General features: G+C 54.4%; 17 non-coding genes across 17 annotated transcripts; all 17 read left to right on the top strand.

Moving 5' to 3' along the window:
- Window positions 1-388: 388 nt before the first annotated feature.
- Window positions 389-504, top strand: LOC138563644 (U5 spliceosomal RNA). Its single transcript, XR_011299620.1, has one exon. It is a non-coding gene; the product is annotated as a U5 spliceosomal RNA (small nuclear RNA).
- Window positions 505-1,280: 776 nt separating this feature from the next.
- LOC138563645 (U5 spliceosomal RNA) lies at window positions 1,281-1,396 on the top strand. Its single transcript, XR_011299621.1, has one exon. It is a non-coding gene; the product is annotated as a U5 spliceosomal RNA (small nuclear RNA).
- A 776-nt stretch (window positions 1,397-2,172) lies between these two features.
- On the top strand, window positions 2,173-2,288 carry LOC138565020 (U5 spliceosomal RNA). Its single transcript, XR_011300941.1, has one exon. It is a non-coding gene; the product is annotated as a U5 spliceosomal RNA (small nuclear RNA).
- A 799-nt stretch (window positions 2,289-3,087) lies between these two features.
- LOC138563647 (U5 spliceosomal RNA) lies at window positions 3,088-3,203 on the top strand. Its single transcript, XR_011299623.1, has one exon. It is a non-coding gene; the product is annotated as a U5 spliceosomal RNA (small nuclear RNA).
- Window positions 3,204-3,979: 776 nt separating this feature from the next.
- Window positions 3,980-4,095, top strand: LOC138563648 (U5 spliceosomal RNA). Its single transcript, XR_011299624.1, has one exon. It is a non-coding gene; the product is annotated as a U5 spliceosomal RNA (small nuclear RNA).
- An 805-nt stretch (window positions 4,096-4,900) lies between these two features.
- LOC138563649 (U5 spliceosomal RNA) lies at window positions 4,901-5,016 on the top strand. The gene has a single exon (XR_011299625.1). It is a non-coding gene; the product is annotated as a U5 spliceosomal RNA (small nuclear RNA).
- Window positions 5,017-5,792: 776 nt separating this feature from the next.
- LOC138563650 (U5 spliceosomal RNA) lies at window positions 5,793-5,908 on the top strand. The gene has a single exon (XR_011299626.1). It is a non-coding gene; the product is annotated as a U5 spliceosomal RNA (small nuclear RNA).
- A 776-nt stretch (window positions 5,909-6,684) lies between these two features.
- On the top strand, window positions 6,685-6,800 carry LOC138565021 (U5 spliceosomal RNA). Its single transcript, XR_011300942.1, has one exon. It is a non-coding gene; the product is annotated as a U5 spliceosomal RNA (small nuclear RNA).
- Window positions 6,801-7,599: 799 nt separating this feature from the next.
- On the top strand, window positions 7,600-7,715 carry LOC138563651 (U5 spliceosomal RNA). Its single transcript, XR_011299627.1, has one exon. It is a non-coding gene; the product is annotated as a U5 spliceosomal RNA (small nuclear RNA).
- A 776-nt stretch (window positions 7,716-8,491) lies between these two features.
- Window positions 8,492-8,607, top strand: LOC138563652 (U5 spliceosomal RNA). Its single transcript, XR_011299628.1, has one exon. It is a non-coding gene; the product is annotated as a U5 spliceosomal RNA (small nuclear RNA).
- An 805-nt stretch (window positions 8,608-9,412) lies between these two features.
- On the top strand, window positions 9,413-9,528 carry LOC138563653 (U5 spliceosomal RNA). Its single transcript, XR_011299629.1, has one exon. It is a non-coding gene; the product is annotated as a U5 spliceosomal RNA (small nuclear RNA).
- A 776-nt stretch (window positions 9,529-10,304) lies between these two features.
- LOC138563655 (U5 spliceosomal RNA) lies at window positions 10,305-10,420 on the top strand. Its single transcript, XR_011299630.1, has one exon. It is a non-coding gene; the product is annotated as a U5 spliceosomal RNA (small nuclear RNA).
- A 792-nt stretch (window positions 10,421-11,212) lies between these two features.
- Window positions 11,213-11,328, top strand: LOC138563656 (U5 spliceosomal RNA). Its single transcript, XR_011299631.1, has one exon. It is a non-coding gene; the product is annotated as a U5 spliceosomal RNA (small nuclear RNA).
- A 776-nt stretch (window positions 11,329-12,104) lies between these two features.
- On the top strand, window positions 12,105-12,220 carry LOC138563657 (U5 spliceosomal RNA). The gene has a single exon (XR_011299632.1). It is a non-coding gene; the product is annotated as a U5 spliceosomal RNA (small nuclear RNA).
- Window positions 12,221-13,025: 805 nt separating this feature from the next.
- Window positions 13,026-13,141, top strand: LOC138563659 (U5 spliceosomal RNA). Its single transcript, XR_011299634.1, has one exon. It is a non-coding gene; the product is annotated as a U5 spliceosomal RNA (small nuclear RNA).
- A 776-nt stretch (window positions 13,142-13,917) lies between these two features.
- Window positions 13,918-14,033, top strand: LOC138565022 (U5 spliceosomal RNA). Its single transcript, XR_011300943.1, has one exon. It is a non-coding gene; the product is annotated as a U5 spliceosomal RNA (small nuclear RNA).
- A 799-nt stretch (window positions 14,034-14,832) lies between these two features.
- On the top strand, window positions 14,833-14,948 carry LOC138563663 (U5 spliceosomal RNA). The gene has a single exon (XR_011299636.1). It is a non-coding gene; the product is annotated as a U5 spliceosomal RNA (small nuclear RNA).
- Window positions 14,949-15,247: the final 299 nt, after the last annotated feature.

Below are 15,247 nucleotides of genomic sequence, written 5' to 3' on the forward strand. Positions count from 1 at the left end.
GAGAGAGCGGGCTGCTTTTTCAACATCCTGGGGGAGGAGCCCCATCTCTGGGGCCCAAAAGAAAATCTCACGCCTGCCTCCCAGAAGCCCTAGACCTTATGTAAACGAGGGGAGTCCTCAGGCAAAGGCAGACTCTGCCTGCCTTTTGGCCAATGTCACATGGCCTGCGGTCTGGAGAAATTTGCATACCCACAATCCCCTGCCAGGTTTCATGACTTTGGATGGGATTGCTTGCAAATAAAGTCATTCTGCCACGGGTTCGGAGCCCGATAGCATTCTCCATTCGCTTCATCTCAAAAAGCGTCATCGTGTGCACTGCTTCACTAAGTCACCCTGAGCTAGTGAGGTGTTGCATTTTTTGCGGCCGCAGTCGGGGCCACTAGAGCGCATACTCTGGTTTCTCTTCAAACCGAATAAATCTTTCGCCTTTTACTAAAGATTTCCGTGGAGAGGAACATTAAAGAGTTTCACTCAATTTTTTGAAGCCCTGCCAAGTGCAGGGTTACCTATGCTGGTTAAAAAAAAAAAGAAACAGAGCAAATGAAAGCGCAAAGCCTGCTTTTCAGCTGTTGGCTTGCACCCCCCAGCTGTCAGTCAGCCTTTGCAGGGGTCCTCGCAGCACAGCCAGGCTGATGCTTTGCAGTGGTAGCCAGAGGGGGGAGCCTTTAGCTAATGCTTGCTGCTGTCGCCACCTGCTGGTGAGCCAGCAGAGGCTGGCTCCAAGCTAGCATCCAGGAGGATATGGCCCCAGTGGGCAGGGGTTTGGGCCCGGGCCCCGATCGGCTGACGAACGCCTGACAAACGCCGTTCTTTGCCCGCTGGCAGCCCAGGAGGCCCAGCACCCGTGCAAGACAGGGTGAGGGCGGAAAATGATCCCTGTGTCCTGAGAAAGGAGAGAGCGGGCTGCTTCTTCAACATCCTGGGGGAGGAGCCCCATCTCTGGGGCCCAAAAGAAAATCTCACGCCTGCCTCCCAGAAGCCCTAGACCTTATGTAAACGAGGGGAGTCCTCAGGCAAAGGCAGACTCTGCCTGCCTTTTGGCCAATGTTACATGGCCTGCGGTCTGGAGAAATTTGCATACCCACAATCCCCTGCCAGGTTTCATGACTTTGGATGGGATTGCTTGCAAATAAAGTCATTCTGCCACGGGTTCGGAGCCCGATGGCATTCTCCATTCGCTTCATCTCAAAAAGCGTCATCGTGTGCACTGCTTCACTAAGTCACCCTGAGCTAGTGAGGTGTTGCATTTTTTGCGGCCGCAGTCGGGGCCACTAGAGCGCATACTCTGGTTTCTCTTCAAACCGAATAAATCTTTCGCCTTTTACTAAAGATTTCCGTGGAGAGGAACATTAAAGAGTTTCACTCAATTTTTTGAAGCCCTGCCAAGTGCAGGGTTACCTATGCTGGTTAAAAAAAAAAAGAAACAGAGCAAATGAAAGCGCAAAGCCTGCTTTTCAGCTGTTGGCTTGCACCCCCCAGCTGTCAGTCAGCCTTTGCAGGGGTCCTTGCAGCACAGCCAGGCTGATGCCTTGCAGTGGTAGCCAGAGGGGGGAGCCTTTAGCTAATGCTTGCTGCTGTCGCCACCTGCTGGTGAGCCAGCAGAGGCTGGCTCCAAGCTAGCATCCAGGAGGATATGGCCCCAGTGGGCAGGGGTTTGGGCCCGGGCCCCGATCGGCTGACGAACGCCTGACAAACGCCGTCCTTTGCCCGCTGGCAGCCCAGGAGGCCCAGCACCCGTGCAAGACAGGGTGAGGGCGGAAAATGACCCCTGTGTCCTGAGAAAGGAGAGAGCGGGCTGCTTCTTCAACATCCTGGGGGAGGAGCCCCATCTCTGGGGCCCAAAAGAAAATCTCACGCCTGCCTCCCAGAAGCCCTAGACCTTATGTAAACGAGGGGAGTCCTCAAGCAAAAGCAGACTCTGCCTGCCTTTTGGCCAATGTTACATGGCCTGCGGTCTGGAGAAATTTGCATACCCACAATCCCCTGCCAGGTTTCATGACTTTGGATGGGATTGCTTGCAAATAAAGTCATTCTGCCACGGGTTCGGAGCCCGATGGCATTCTCCATTCGCTTCATCTCAAAAAGCGTCATCGTGTGCACTGCTTCACTAAGTCACCCTGAGCTAGTGAGGTGTTGCATTTTTTGCGGCCGCAGTCGGGGCCACTAGAGCGCATACTCTGGTTTCTCTTCAAACCGAATAAATCTTTCGCCTTTTACTAAAGATTTCCGTGGAGAGGAACATTAAAGAGTTTCACTCAATGTTTTGAAGCCCTGCCAAGTGCAGGGTTACCTATGCTGGTTAAAAAGAAACAGAGCAAATGAAAGCGCAAAGCCTGCTTTTCAGCTGTTGGCTTGCACCCCCCAGCTGTCAGTCAGCCTTTGCAGGGGTCCTCGCAGCACAGCCAGGCTGATGCCTTGCAGTGGTAGCCAGAGGGGGGAGCCTTTAGCTAATGCTTGCTGCTGTCGCCACCTGCTGGTGAGCCAGCAGAGGCTGGCTCCAAGCTAGCATCCAGGAGGATATGGCCCCAGTGGGCAGGGGTTTGGGCCCGGGCCCCGATCGCCTGACAAACGCCTGACAAACGCCGTCCTTTGCCCGGCGGGCTTTGCCCTGGCGGGCAAAAGAACCTGGCAGCCCAGGAGGCCCAGCACCCGTGCAAGACAGGGTGAGGGCGGAAAATGACCCCTGTGTCCTGAGAAAGGAGAGAGCGGGCTGCTTTTTCAACATCCTGGGGGAGGAGCCCCATCTCTGGGGCCCAAAAGAAAATCTCACGCCTGCCTCCCAGAAGCCCTAGACCTTATGTAAACGAGGGGAGTCCTCAGGCAAAGGCAGACTCTGCCTGCCTTTTGGCCAATGTCACATGGCCTGCGGTCTGGAGAAATTTGCATACCCACAATCCCCTGCCAGGTTTCATGACTTTGGATGGGATTGCTTGCAAATAAAGTCATTCTGCCACGGGTTCGGAGCCCGATAGCATTCTCCATTCGCTTCATCTCAAAAAGCGTCATCGTGTGCACTGCTTCACTAAGTCACCCTGAGCTAGTGAGGTGTTGCATTTTTTGCGGCCGCAGTCGGGGCCACTAGAGCGCATACTCTGGTTTCTCTTCAAACCGAATAAATCTTTCGCCTTTTACTAAAGATTTCCGTGGAGAGGAACATTAAAGAGTTTCACTCAATTTTTTGAAGCCCTGCCAAGTGCAGGGTTACCTATGCTGGTTAAAAAAAAAAAGAAACAGAGCAAATGAAAGCGCAAAGCCTGCTTTTCAGCTGTTGGCTTGCACCCCCCAGCTGTCAGTCAGCCTTTGCAGGGGTCCTCGCAGCACAGCCAGGCTGATGCTTTGCAGTGGTAGCCAGAGGGGGGAGCCTTTAGCTAATGCTTGCTGCTGTCGCCACCTGCTGGTGAGCCAGCAGAGGCTGGCTCCAAGCTAGCATCCAGGAGGATATGGCCCCAGTGGGCAGGGGTTTGGGCCCGGGCCCCGATCGGCTGACGAACGCCTGACAAACGCCGTTCTTTGCCCGCTGGCAGCCCAGGAGGCCCAGCACCCGTGCAAGACAGGGTGAGGGCGGAAAATGATCCCTGTGTCCTGAGAAAGGAGAGAGCGGGCTGCTTCTTCAACATCCTGGGGGAGGAGCCCCATCTCTGGGGCCCAAAAGAAAATCTCACGCCTGCCTCCCAGAAGCCCTAGACCTTATGTAAACGAGGGGAGTCCTCAGGCAAAGGCAGACTCTGCCTGCCTTTTGGCCAATGTCACATGGCCTGCGGTCTGGAGAAATTTGCATACCCACAATCCCCTGCCAGGTTTCATGACTTTGGATGGGATTGCTTGCAAATAAAGTCATTCTGCCACGGGTTCGGAGCCCGATAGCATTCTCCATTCGCTTCATCTCAAAAAGCGTCATCGTGTGCACTGCTTCACTAAGTCACCCTGAGCTAGTGAGGTGTTGCATTTTTTGCGGCCGCAGTCGGGGCCACTAGAGCGCATACTCTGGTTTCTCTTCAAACCGAATAAATCTTTCGCCTTTTACTAAAGATTTCCGTGGAGAGGAACATTAAAGAGTTTCACTCAATTTTTTGAAGCCCTGCCAAGTGCAGGGTTACCTATGCTGGTTAAAAAAAAAAAGAAACAGAGCAAATAAAAGCGCAAAGCCTGCTTTTCAGCTGTTGGCTTGCACCCCCCAGCTGTCAGTCAGCCTTTGCAGGGGTCCTCGCAGCACAGCCAGGCTGATGCCTTGCAGTGGTAGCCAGAGGGGGGAGCCTTTAGCTAATGCTTGCTGCTGTTGCCACCTGCTGGTGAGCCAGCAGAGGCTGGCTCCAAGCTAGCATCCAGGAGGATATGGCCCCAGTGGGCAGGGGTTTGGGCCCGGGCCCCGATCGGCTGACGAACGCCTGACAAACGCCGTCCTTTGCCCGGCGGGCTTTGCCCTGGCGGGCAAAAGAACCTGGCAGCCCAGGAGGCCCAGCACCCGTGCAAGACAGGGTGAGGGCGGAAAATGACCCCTGTGTCCTGAGAAAGGAGAGAGCGGGCTGCTTTTTCAACATCCTGGGGGAGGAGCCCCATCTCTGGGGCCCAAAAGAAAATCTCACGCCTGCCTCCCAGAAGCCCTAGACCTTATGTAAACGAGGGGAGTCCTCAGGCAAAGGCAGACTCTGCCTGCCTTTTGGCCAATGTCACATGGCCTGCGGTCTGGAGAAATTTGCATACCCACAATCCCCTGCCAGGTTTCATGACTTTGGATGGGATTGCTTGCAAATAAAGTCATTCTGCCACGGGTTCGGAGCCCGATAGCATTCTCCATTCGCTTCATCTCAAAAAGCGTCATCGTGTGCACTGCTTCACTAAGTCACCCTGAGCTAGTGAGGTGTTGCATTTTTTGCGGCCGCAGTCGGGGCCACTAGAGCGCATACTCTGGTTTCTCTTCAAACCGAATAAATCTTTCGCCTTTTACTAAAGATTTCCGTGGAGAGGAACATTAAAGAGTTTCACTCAATTTTTTGAAGCCCTGCCAAGTGCAGGGTTACCTATGCTGGTTAAAAAAAAAAAGAAACAGAGCAAATGAAAGCGCAAAGCCTGCTTTTCAGCTGTTGGCTTGCACCCCCCAGCTGTCAGTCAGCCTTTGCAGGGGTCCTCGCAGCACAGCCAGGCTGATGCTTTGCAGTGGTAGCCAGAGGGGGGAGCCTTTAGCTAATGCTTGCTGCTGTCGCCACCTGCTGGTGAGCCAGCAGAGGCTGGCTCCAAGCTAGCATCCAGGAGGATATGGCCCCAGTGGGCAGGGGTTTGGGCCCGGGCCCCGATCGGCTGACGAACGCCTGACAAACGCCGTTCTTTGCCCGCTGGCAGCCCAGGAGGCCCAGCACCCGTGCAAGACAGGGTGAGGGCGGAAAATGATCCCTGTGTCCTGAGAAAGGAGAGAGCGGGCTGCTTCTTCAACATCCTGGGGGAGGAGCCCCATCTCTGGGGCCCAAAAGAAAATCTCACGCCTGCCTCCCAGAAGCCCTAGACCTTATGTAAACGAGGGGAGTCCTCAGGCAAAGGCAGACTCTGCCTGCCTTTTGGCCAATGTTACATGGCCTGCGGTCTGGAGAAATTTGCATACCCACAATCCCCTGCCAGGTTTCATGACTTTGGATGGGATTGCTTGCAAATAAAGTCATTCTGCCACGGGTTCGGAGCCCGATGGCATTCTCCATTCGCTTCATCTCAAAAAGCGTCATCGTGTGCACTGCTTCACTAAGTCACCCTGAGCTAGTGAGGTGTTGCATTTTTTGCGGCCGCAGTCGGGGCCACTAGAGCGCATACTCTGGTTTCTCTTCAAACCGAATAAATCTTTCGCCTTTTACTAAAGATTTCCGTGGAGAGGAACATTAAAGAGTTTCACTCAATTTTTTGAAGCCCTGCCAAGTGCAGGGTTACCTATGCTGGTTAAAAAAAAAAAGAAACAGAGCAAATGAAAGCGCAAAGCCTGCTTTTCAGCTGTTGGCTTGCACCCCCCAGCTGTCAGTCAGCCTTTGCAGGGGTCCTTGCAGCACAGCCAGGCTGATGCCTTGCAGTGGTAGCCAGAGGGGGGAGCCTTTAGCTAATGCTTGCTGCTGTCGCCACCTGCTGGTGAGCCAGCAGAGGCTGGCTCCAAGCTAGCATCCAGGAGGATATGGCCCCAGTGGGCAGGGGTTTGGGCCCGGGCCCCGATCGGCTGACGAACGCCTGACAAACGCCGTCCTTTGCCCGCTGGCAGCCCAGGAGGCCCAGCACCCGTGCAAGACAGGGTGAGGGCGGAAAATGACCCCTGTGTCCTGAGAAAGGAGAGAGCGGGCTGCTTCTTCAACATCCTGGGGGAGGAGCCCCATCTCTGGGGCCCAAAAGAAAATCTCACGCCTGCCTCCCAGAAGCCCTAGACCTTATGTAAACGAGGGGAGTCCTCAAGCAAAAGCAGACTCTGCCTGCCTTTTGGCCAATGTTACATGGCCTGCGGTCTGGAGAAATTTGCATACCCACAATCCCCTGCCAGGTTTCATGACTTTGGATGGGATTGCTTGCAAATAAAGTCATTCTGCCACGGGTTCGGAGCCCGATGGCATTCTCCATTCGCTTCATCTCAAAAAGCGTCATCGTGTGCACTGCTTCACTAAGTCACCCTGAGCTAGTGAGGTGTTGCATTTTTTGCGGCCGCAGTCGGGGCCACTAGAGCGCATACTCTGGTTTCTCTTCAAACCGAATAAATCTTTCGCCTTTTACTAAAGATTTCCGTGGAGAGGAACATTAAAGAGTTTCACTCAATGTTTTGAAGCCCTGCCAAGTGCAGGGTTACCTATGCTGGTTAAAAAGAAACAGAGCAAATGAAAGCGCAAAGCCTGCTTTTCAGCTGTTGGCTTGCACCCCCCAGCTGTCAGTCAGCCTTTGCAGGGGTCCTCGCAGCACAGCCAGGCTGATGCCTTGCAGTGGTAGCCAGAGGGGGGAGCCTTTAGCTAATGCTTGCTGCTGTCGCCACCTGCTGGTGAGCCAGCAGAGGCTGGCTCCAAGCTAGCATCCAGGAGGATATGGCCCCAGTGGGCAGGGGTTTGGGCCCGGGCCCCGATCGCCTGACAAACGCCTGACAAACGCCGTCCTTTGCCCGGCGGGCTTTGCCCTGGCGGGCAAAAGAACCTGGCAGCCCAGGAGGCCCAGCACCCGTGCAAGACAGGGTGAGGGCGGAAAATGACCCCTGTGTCCTGAGAAAGGAGAGAGCGGGCTGCTTTTTCAACATCCTGGGGGAGGAGCCCCATCTCTGGGGCCCAAAAGAAAATCTCACGCCTGCCTCCCAGAAGCCCTAGACCTTATGTAAACGAGGGGAGTCCTCAGGCAAAGGCAGACTCTGCCTGCCTTTTGGCCAATGTCACATGGCCTGCGGTCTGGAGAAATTTGCATACCCACAATCCCCTGCCAGGTTTCATGACTTTGGATGGGATTGCTTGCAAATAAAGTCATTCTGCCACGGGTTCGGAGCCCGATAGCATTCTCCATTCGCTTCATCTCAAAAAGCGTCATCGTGTGCACTGCTTCACTAAGTCACCCTGAGCTAGTGAGGTGTTGCATTTTTTGCGGCCGCAGTCGGGGCCACTAGAGCGCATACTCTGGTTTCTCTTCAAACCGAATAAATCTTTCGCCTTTTACTAAAGATTTCCGTGGAGAGGAACATTAAAGAGTTTCACTCAATTTTTTGAAGCCCTGCCAAGTGCAGGGTTACCTATGCTGGTTAAAAAAAAAAAGAAACAGAGCAAATGAAAGCGCAAAGCCTGCTTTTCAGCTGTTGGCTTGCACCCCCCAGCTGTCAGTCAGCCTTTGCAGGGGTCCTCGCAGCACAGCCAGGCTGATGCTTTGCAGTGGTAGCCAGAGGGGGGAGCCTTTAGCTAATGCTTGCTGCTGTCGCCACCTGCTGGTGAGCCAGCAGAGGCTGGCTCCAAGCTAGCATCCAGGAGGATATGGCCCCAGTGGGCAGGGGTTTGGGCCCGGGCCCCGATCGGCTGACGAACGCCTGACAAACGCCGTTCTTTGCCCGCTGGCAGCCCAGGAGGCCCAGCACCCGTGCAAGACAGGGTGAGGGCGGAAAATGATCCCTGTGTCCTGAGAAAGGAGAGAGCGGGCTGCTTCTTCAACATCCTGGGGGAGGAGCCCCATCTCTGGGGCCCAAAAGAAAATCTCACGCCTGCCTCCCAGAAGCCCTAGACCTTATGTAAACGAGGGGAGTCCTCAGGCAAAGGCAGACTCTGCCTGCCTTTTGGCCAATGTCACATGGCCTGCGGTCTGGAGAAATTTGCATACCCACAATCCCCTGCCAGGTTTCATGACTTTGGATGGGATTGCTTGCAAATAAAGTCATTCTGCCACGGGTTCGGAGCCCGATAGCATTCTCCATTCGCTTCATCTCAAAAAGCGTCATCGTGTGCACTGCTTCACTAAGTCACCCTGAGCTAGTGAGGTGTTGCATTTTTTGCGGCCGCAGTCGGGGCCACTAGAGCGCATACTCTGGTTTCTCTTCAAACCGAATAAATCTTTCGCCTTTTACTAAAGATTTCCGTGGAGAGGAACATTAAAGAGTTTCACTCAATTTTTTGAAGCCCTGCCAAGTGCAGGGTTACCTATGCTGGTTAAAAAAAAAAAGAAACAGAGCAAATGAAAGCGCAAAGCCTGCTTTTCAGCTGTTGGCTTGCACCCCCCAGCTGTCAGTCAGCCTTTGCAGGGGTCCTCGCAGCACAGCCAGGCTGATGCCTTGCAGTGGTAGCCAGAGGGGGGAGCCTTTAGCTAATGCTTGCTGCTGTTGCCACCTGCTGGTGAGCCAGCAGAGGCTGGCTCCAAGCTAGCATCCAGGAGGATATGGCCCCAGTGGGCAGGGGTTTGGGCCCGGGCCCCGATCGCCTGACAAACGCCTGACAAACGCCGTCCTTTGCCCGGCGGGCTTTGCCCTGGCGGGCAAAAGAACCTGGCAGCCCAGGAGGCCCAGCACCCGTGCAAGACAGGGTGAGGGCGGAAAATGACCCCTGTGTCCTGAGAAAGGAGAGAGCGGGCTGCTTTTTCAACATCCTGGGGGAGGAGCCCCATCTCTGGGGCCCAAAAGAAAATCTCACGCCTGCCTCCCAGAAGCCCTAGACCTTATGTAAACGAGGGGAGTCCTCAGGCAAAGGCAGACTCTGCCTGCCTTTTGGCCAATGTCACATGGCCTGCGGTCTGGAGAAATTTGCATACCCACAATCCCCTGCCAGGTTTCATGACTTTGGATGGGATTGCTTGCAAATAAAGTCATTCTGCCACGGGTTCGGAGCCCGATAGCATTCTCCATTCGCTTCATCTCAAAAAGCGTCATCGTGTGCACTGCTTCACTAAGTCACCCTGAGCTAGTGAGGTGTTGCATTTTTTGCGGCCGCAGTCGGGGCCACTAGAGCGCATACTCTGGTTTCTCTTCAAACCGAATAAATCTTTCGCCTTTTACTAAAGATTTCCGTGGAGAGGAACATTAAAGAGTTTCACTCAATTTTTTGAAGCCCTGCCAAGTGCAGGGTTACCTATGCTGGTTAAAAAAAAAAAGAAACAGAGCAAATGAAAGCGCAAAGCCTGCTTTTCAGCTGTTGGCTTGCACCCCCCAGCTGTCAGTCAGCCTTTGCAGGGGTCCTCGCAGCACAGCCAGGCTGATGCTTTGCAGTGGTAGCCAGAGGGGGGAGCCTTTAGCTAATGCTTGCTGCTGTCGCCACCTGCTGGTGAGCCAGCAGAGGCTGGCTCCAAGCTAGCATCCAGGAGGATATGGCCCCAGTGGGCAGGGGTTTGGGCCCGGGCCCCGATCGGCTGACGAACGCCTGACAAACGCCGTTCTTTGCCCGCTGGCAGCCCAGGAGGCCCAGCACCCGTGCAAGACAGGGTGAGGGCGGAAAATGATCCCTGTGTCCTGAGAAAGGAGAGAGCGGGCTGCTTCTTCAACATCCTGGGGGAGGAGCCCCATCTCTGGGGCCCAAAAGAAAATCTCACGCCTGCCTCCCAGAAGCCCTAGACCTTATGTAAACGAGGGGAGTCCTCAGGCAAAGGCAGACTCTGCCTGCCTTTTGGCCAATGTCACATGGCCTGCGGTCTGGAGAAATTTGCATACCCACAATCCCCTGCCAGGTTTCATGACTTTGGATGGGATTGCTTGCAAATAAAGTCATTCTGCCATGGGTTCGGAGCCCGATAGCATTCTCCATTCGCTTCATCTCAAAAAGCGTCATCGTGTGCACTGCTTCACTAAGTCACCCTGAGCTAGTGAGGTGTTGCATTTTTTGCGGCCGCAGTCGGGGCCACTAGAGCGCATACTCTGGTTTCTCTTCAAACCGAATAAATCTTTCGCCTTTTACTAAAGATTTCCGTGGAGAGGAACATTAAAGAGTTTCACTCAATTTTTTGAAGCCCTGCCAAGTGCAGGGTTACCTATGCTGGTTAAAAAAAAAAAGAAACAGAGCAAATAAAAGCGCAAAGCCTGCTTTTCAGCTGTTGGCTTGCACCCCCCAGCTGTCAGTCAGCCTTTGCAGGGGTCCTCGCAGCACAGCCAGGCTGATGCCTTGCAGTGGTAGCCAGAGGGGGGAGCCTTTAGCTAATGCTTGCTGCTGTTGCCACCTGCTGGTGAGCCAGCAGAGGCTGGCTCCAAGCTAGCATCCAGGAGGATATGGCCCCAGTGGGCAGGGGTTTGGGCCCGGGACGAACGCCTGACAAACGCCGTCCTTTGCCCGGCGGGCTTTGCCCTGGCGGGCAAAAGAACCTGGCAGCCCAGGAGGCCCAGCACCCGTGCAAGACAGGGTGAGGGCGGAAAATGACCCCTGTGTCCTGAGAAAGGAGAGAGCGGGCTGCTTTTTCAACATCCTGGGGGAGGAGCCCCATCTCTGGGGCCCAAAAGAAAATCTCACGCCTGCCTCCCAGAAGCCCTAGACCTTATGTAAACGAGGGGAGTCCTCAGGCAAAGGCAGACTCTGCCTGCCTTTTGGCCAATGTCACATGGCCTGCGGTCTGGAGAAATTTGCATACCCACAATCCCCTGCCAGGTTTCATGACTTTGGATGGGATTGCTTGCAAATAAAGTCATTCTGCCACGGGTTCGGAGCCCGATAGCATTCTCCATTCGCTTCATCTCAAAAAGCGTCATCGTGTGCACTGCTTCACTAAGTCACCCTGAGCTAGTGAGGTGTTGCATTTTTTGCGGCCGCAGTCGGGGCCACTAGAGCGCATACTCTGGTTTCTCTTCAAACCGAATAAATCTTTCGCCTTTTACTAAAGATTTCCGTGGAGAGGAACATTAAAGAGTTTCACTCAATTTTTTGAAGCCCTGCCAAGTGCAGGGTTACCTATGCTGGTTAAAAAAAAAAAGAAACAGAGCAAATGAAAGCGCAAAGCCTGCTTTTCAGCTGTTGGCTTGCACCCCCCAGCTGTCAGTCAGCCTTTGCAGGGGTCCTCGCAGCACAGCCAGGCTGATGCTTTGCAGTGGTAGCCAGAGGGGGGAGCCTTTAGCTAATGCTTGCTGCTGTCGCCACCTGCTGGTGAGCCAGCAGAGGCTGGCTCCAAGCTAGCATCCAGGAGGATATGGCCCCAGTGGGCAGGGGTTTGGGCCCGGGCCCCGATCGGCTGACGAACGCCTGACAAACGCCGTTCTTTGCCCGCTGGCAGCCCAGGAGGCCCAGCACCCGTGCAAGACAGGGTGAGGGCGGAAAATGATCCCTGTGTCCTGAGAAAGGAGAGAGCGGGCTGCTTCTTCAACATCCTGGGGGAGGAGCCCCATCTCTGGGGCCCAAAAGAAAATCTCACGCCTGCCTCCCAGAAGCCCTAGACCTTATGTAAACGAGGGGAGTCCTCAGGCAAAGGCAGACTCTGCCTGCCTTTTGGCCAATGTCACATGGCCTGCGGTCTGGAGAAATTTGCATACCCACAATCCCCTGCCAGGTTTCATGACTTTGGATGGGATTGCTTGCAAATAAAGTCATTCTGCCACGGGTTCGGAGCCCGATAGCATTCTCCATTCGCTTCATCTCAAAAAGCGTCATCGTGTGCACTGCTTCACTAAGTCACCCTGAGCTAGTGAGGTGTTGCATTTTTTGCGGCCGCAGTCGGGGCCACTAGAGCGCATACTCTGGTTTCTCTTCAAACCGAATAAATCTTTCGCCTTTTACTAAAGATTTCCGTGGAGAGGAACATTAAAGAGTTTCACTCAATTTTTTGAAGCCCTGCCAAGTGCAGGGTTACCTATGCTGGTTAAAAAAAAAAAGAAACAGAGCAAATGAAAGCGCAAAGCCTGCTTTTCAGCTGTTGGCTTGCACCCCCCAGCTGTCAGTCAGCCTTTGCAGGGGTCCTCGCAGCACAGCCAGGCTGATGCCTTGCAGTGGTAGCCAGAGGGGGGAGCCTTTAGCTAATGCTTGCTGCTGTTGCCACCTGCTGGTGAGCCAGCAGAGGCTGGCTCCAAGCTAGCATCCAGGAGGATATGGCCCCAGTGGGCAGGGGTTTGGGCCCGGGCCCCGATCGGCTGACGAACGCCTGACAAACGCCGTCCTTTGCCCGGCGGGCTTTGCCCTGGCGGGCAAAAGAACCTGGCAGCCCAGGAGGCCCAGCACCCGTGCAAGACAGGGTGAGGGCGGAAAATGACCCCTGTGTCCTGAGAAAGGAGAGAGCGGGCTGCTTTTTCAACATCCTGGGGGAGGAGCCCCATCTCTGGGGCCCAAAAGAAAATCTCACGCCTGCCTCCCAGAAGCCCTAGACCTTATGTAAACGAGGGGAGTCCTCAGGCAAAGGCAGACTCTGCCTGCCTTTTGGCCAATGTCACATGGCCTGCGGTCTGGAGAAATTTGCATACCCACAATCCCCTGCCAGGTTTCATGACTTTGGATGGGATTGCTTGCAAATAAAGTCATTCTGCCACGGGTTCGGAGCCCGATAGCATTCTCCATTCGCTTCATCTCAAAAAGCGTCATCGTGTGCACTGCTTCACTAAGTCACCCTGAGCTAGTGAGGTGTTGCATTTTTTGCGGCCGCAGTCGGGGCCACTAGAGCGCATACTCTGGTTTCTCTTCAAACCGAATAAATCTTTCGCCTTTTACTAAAGATTTCCGTGGAGAGGAACATTAAAGAGTTTCACTCAATTTTTTGAAGCCCTGCCAAGTGCAGGGTTACCTATGCTGGTTAAAAAAAAAAAGAAACAGAGCAAATGAAAGCGCAAAGCCTGCTTTTCAGCTGTTGGCTTGCACCCCCCAGCTGTCAGTCAGCCTTTGCAGGGGTCCTTGCAGCACAGCCAGGCTGATGCCTTGCAGTGGTAGCCAGAGGGGGGAGCCTTTAGCTAATGCTTGCTGCTGTCGCCACCTGCTGGTGAGCCAGCAGAGGCTGGCTCCAAGCTAGCATCCAGGAGGATATGGCCCCAGTGGGCAGGGGTTTGGGCCCGGGCCCCGATCGGCTGACGAACGCCTGACAAACGCCGTCCTTTGCCCGCTGGCAGCCCAGGAGGCCCAGCACCCGTGCAAGACAGGGTGAGGGCGGAAAATGACCCCTGTGTCCTGAGAAAGGAGAGAGCGGGCTGCTTCTTCAACATCCTGGGGGAGGAGCCCCATCTCTGGGGCCCAAAAGAAAATCTCACGCCTGCCTCCCAGAAGCCCTAGACCTTATGTAAACGAGGGGAGTCCTCAAGCAAAAGCAGACTCTGCCTGCCTTTTGGCCAATGTTACATGGCCTGCGGTCTGGAGAAATTTGCATACCCACAATCCCCTGCCAGGTTTCATGACTTTGGATGGGATTGCTTGCAAATAAAGTCATTCTGCCACGGGTTCGGAGCCCGATGGCATTCTCCATTCGCTTCATCTCAAAAAGCGTCATCGTGTGCACTGCTTCACTAAGTCACCCTGAGCTAGTGAGGTGTTGCATTTTTTGCGGCCGCAGTCGGGGCCACTAGAGCGCATACTCTGGTTTCTCTTCAAACCGAATAAATCTTTCGCCTTTTACTAAAGATTTCCGTGGAGAGGAACATTAAAGAGTTTCACTCAATGTTTTGAAGCCCTGCCAAGTGCAGGGTTACCTATGCTGGTTAAAAAGAAACAGAGCAAATGAAAGCGCAAAGCCTGCTTTTCAGCTGTTGGCTTGCACCCCCCAGCTGTCAGTCAGCCTTTGCAGGGGTCCTCGCAGCACAGCCAGGCTGATGCCTTGCAGTGGTAGCCAGAGGGGGGAGCCTTTAGCTAATGCTTGCTGCTGTCGCCACCTGCTGGTGAGCCAGCAGAGGCTGGCTCCAAGCTAGCATCCAGGAGGATATGGCCCCAGTGGGCAGGGGTTTGGGCCCGGGCCCCGATCGCCTGACAAACGCCTGACAAACGCCGTCCTTTGCCCGGCGGGCTTTGCCCTGGCGGGCAAAAGAACCTGGCAGCCCAGGAGGCCCAGCACCCGTGCAAGACAGGGTGAGGGCGGAAAATGACCCCTGTGTCCTGAGAAAGGAGAGAGCGGGCTGCTTTTTCAACATCCTGGGGGAGGAGCCCCATCTCTGGGGCCCAAAAGAAAATCTCACGCCTGCCTCCCAGAAGCCCTAGACCTTATGTAAACGAGGGGAGTCCTCAGGCAAAGGCAGACTCTGCCTGCCTTTTGGCCAATGTCACATGGCCTGCGGTCTGGAGAAATTTGCATACCCACAATCCCCTGCCAGGTTTCATGACTTTGGATGGGATTGCTTGCAAATAAAGTCATTCTGCCACGGGTTCGGAGCCCGATAGCATTCTCCATTCGCTTCATCTCAAAAAGCGTCATCGTGTGCACTGCTTCACTAAGTCACCCTGAGCTAGTGAGGTGTTGCATTTTTTGCGGCCGCAGTCGGGGCCACTAGAGCGCATACTCTGGTTTCTCTTCAAACCGAATAAATCTTTCGCCTTTTACTAAAGATTTCCGTGGAGAGGAACATTAAAGAGTTTCACTCAATTTTTTGAAGCCCTGCCAAGTGCAGGGTTACCTATGCTGGTTAAAAAAAAAAAGAAACAGAGCAAATGAAAGCGCAAAGCCTGCTTTTCAGCTGTTGGCTTGCACCCCCCAGCTGTCAGTCAGCCTTTGCAGGGGTCCTCGCAGCACAGCCAGGCTGATGCTTTGCAGTGGTAGCCAGAGGGGGGAGCCTTTAGCTAATGCTTGCTGCTGTCGCCACCTGCTGGTGAGCCAGCAGAGGCTGGCTCCAAGCTAGCATCCAGGAGGATATGGCCCCAGTGGGCAGGGGTTTGGGCCCGGGCCCCGATCGGCTGACGAACGCCTGACAAAC

This window comes from Ambystoma mexicanum, chromosome 1q, assembly GCF_040938575.1.
Source record: "Ambystoma mexicanum isolate Mex_15411 chromosome 1q, UKY_AmexF1_1, whole genome shotgun sequence".
NCBI classification, from domain to species: domain Eukaryota; kingdom Metazoa; phylum Chordata; class Amphibia; order Caudata; family Ambystomatidae; genus Ambystoma; species Ambystoma mexicanum.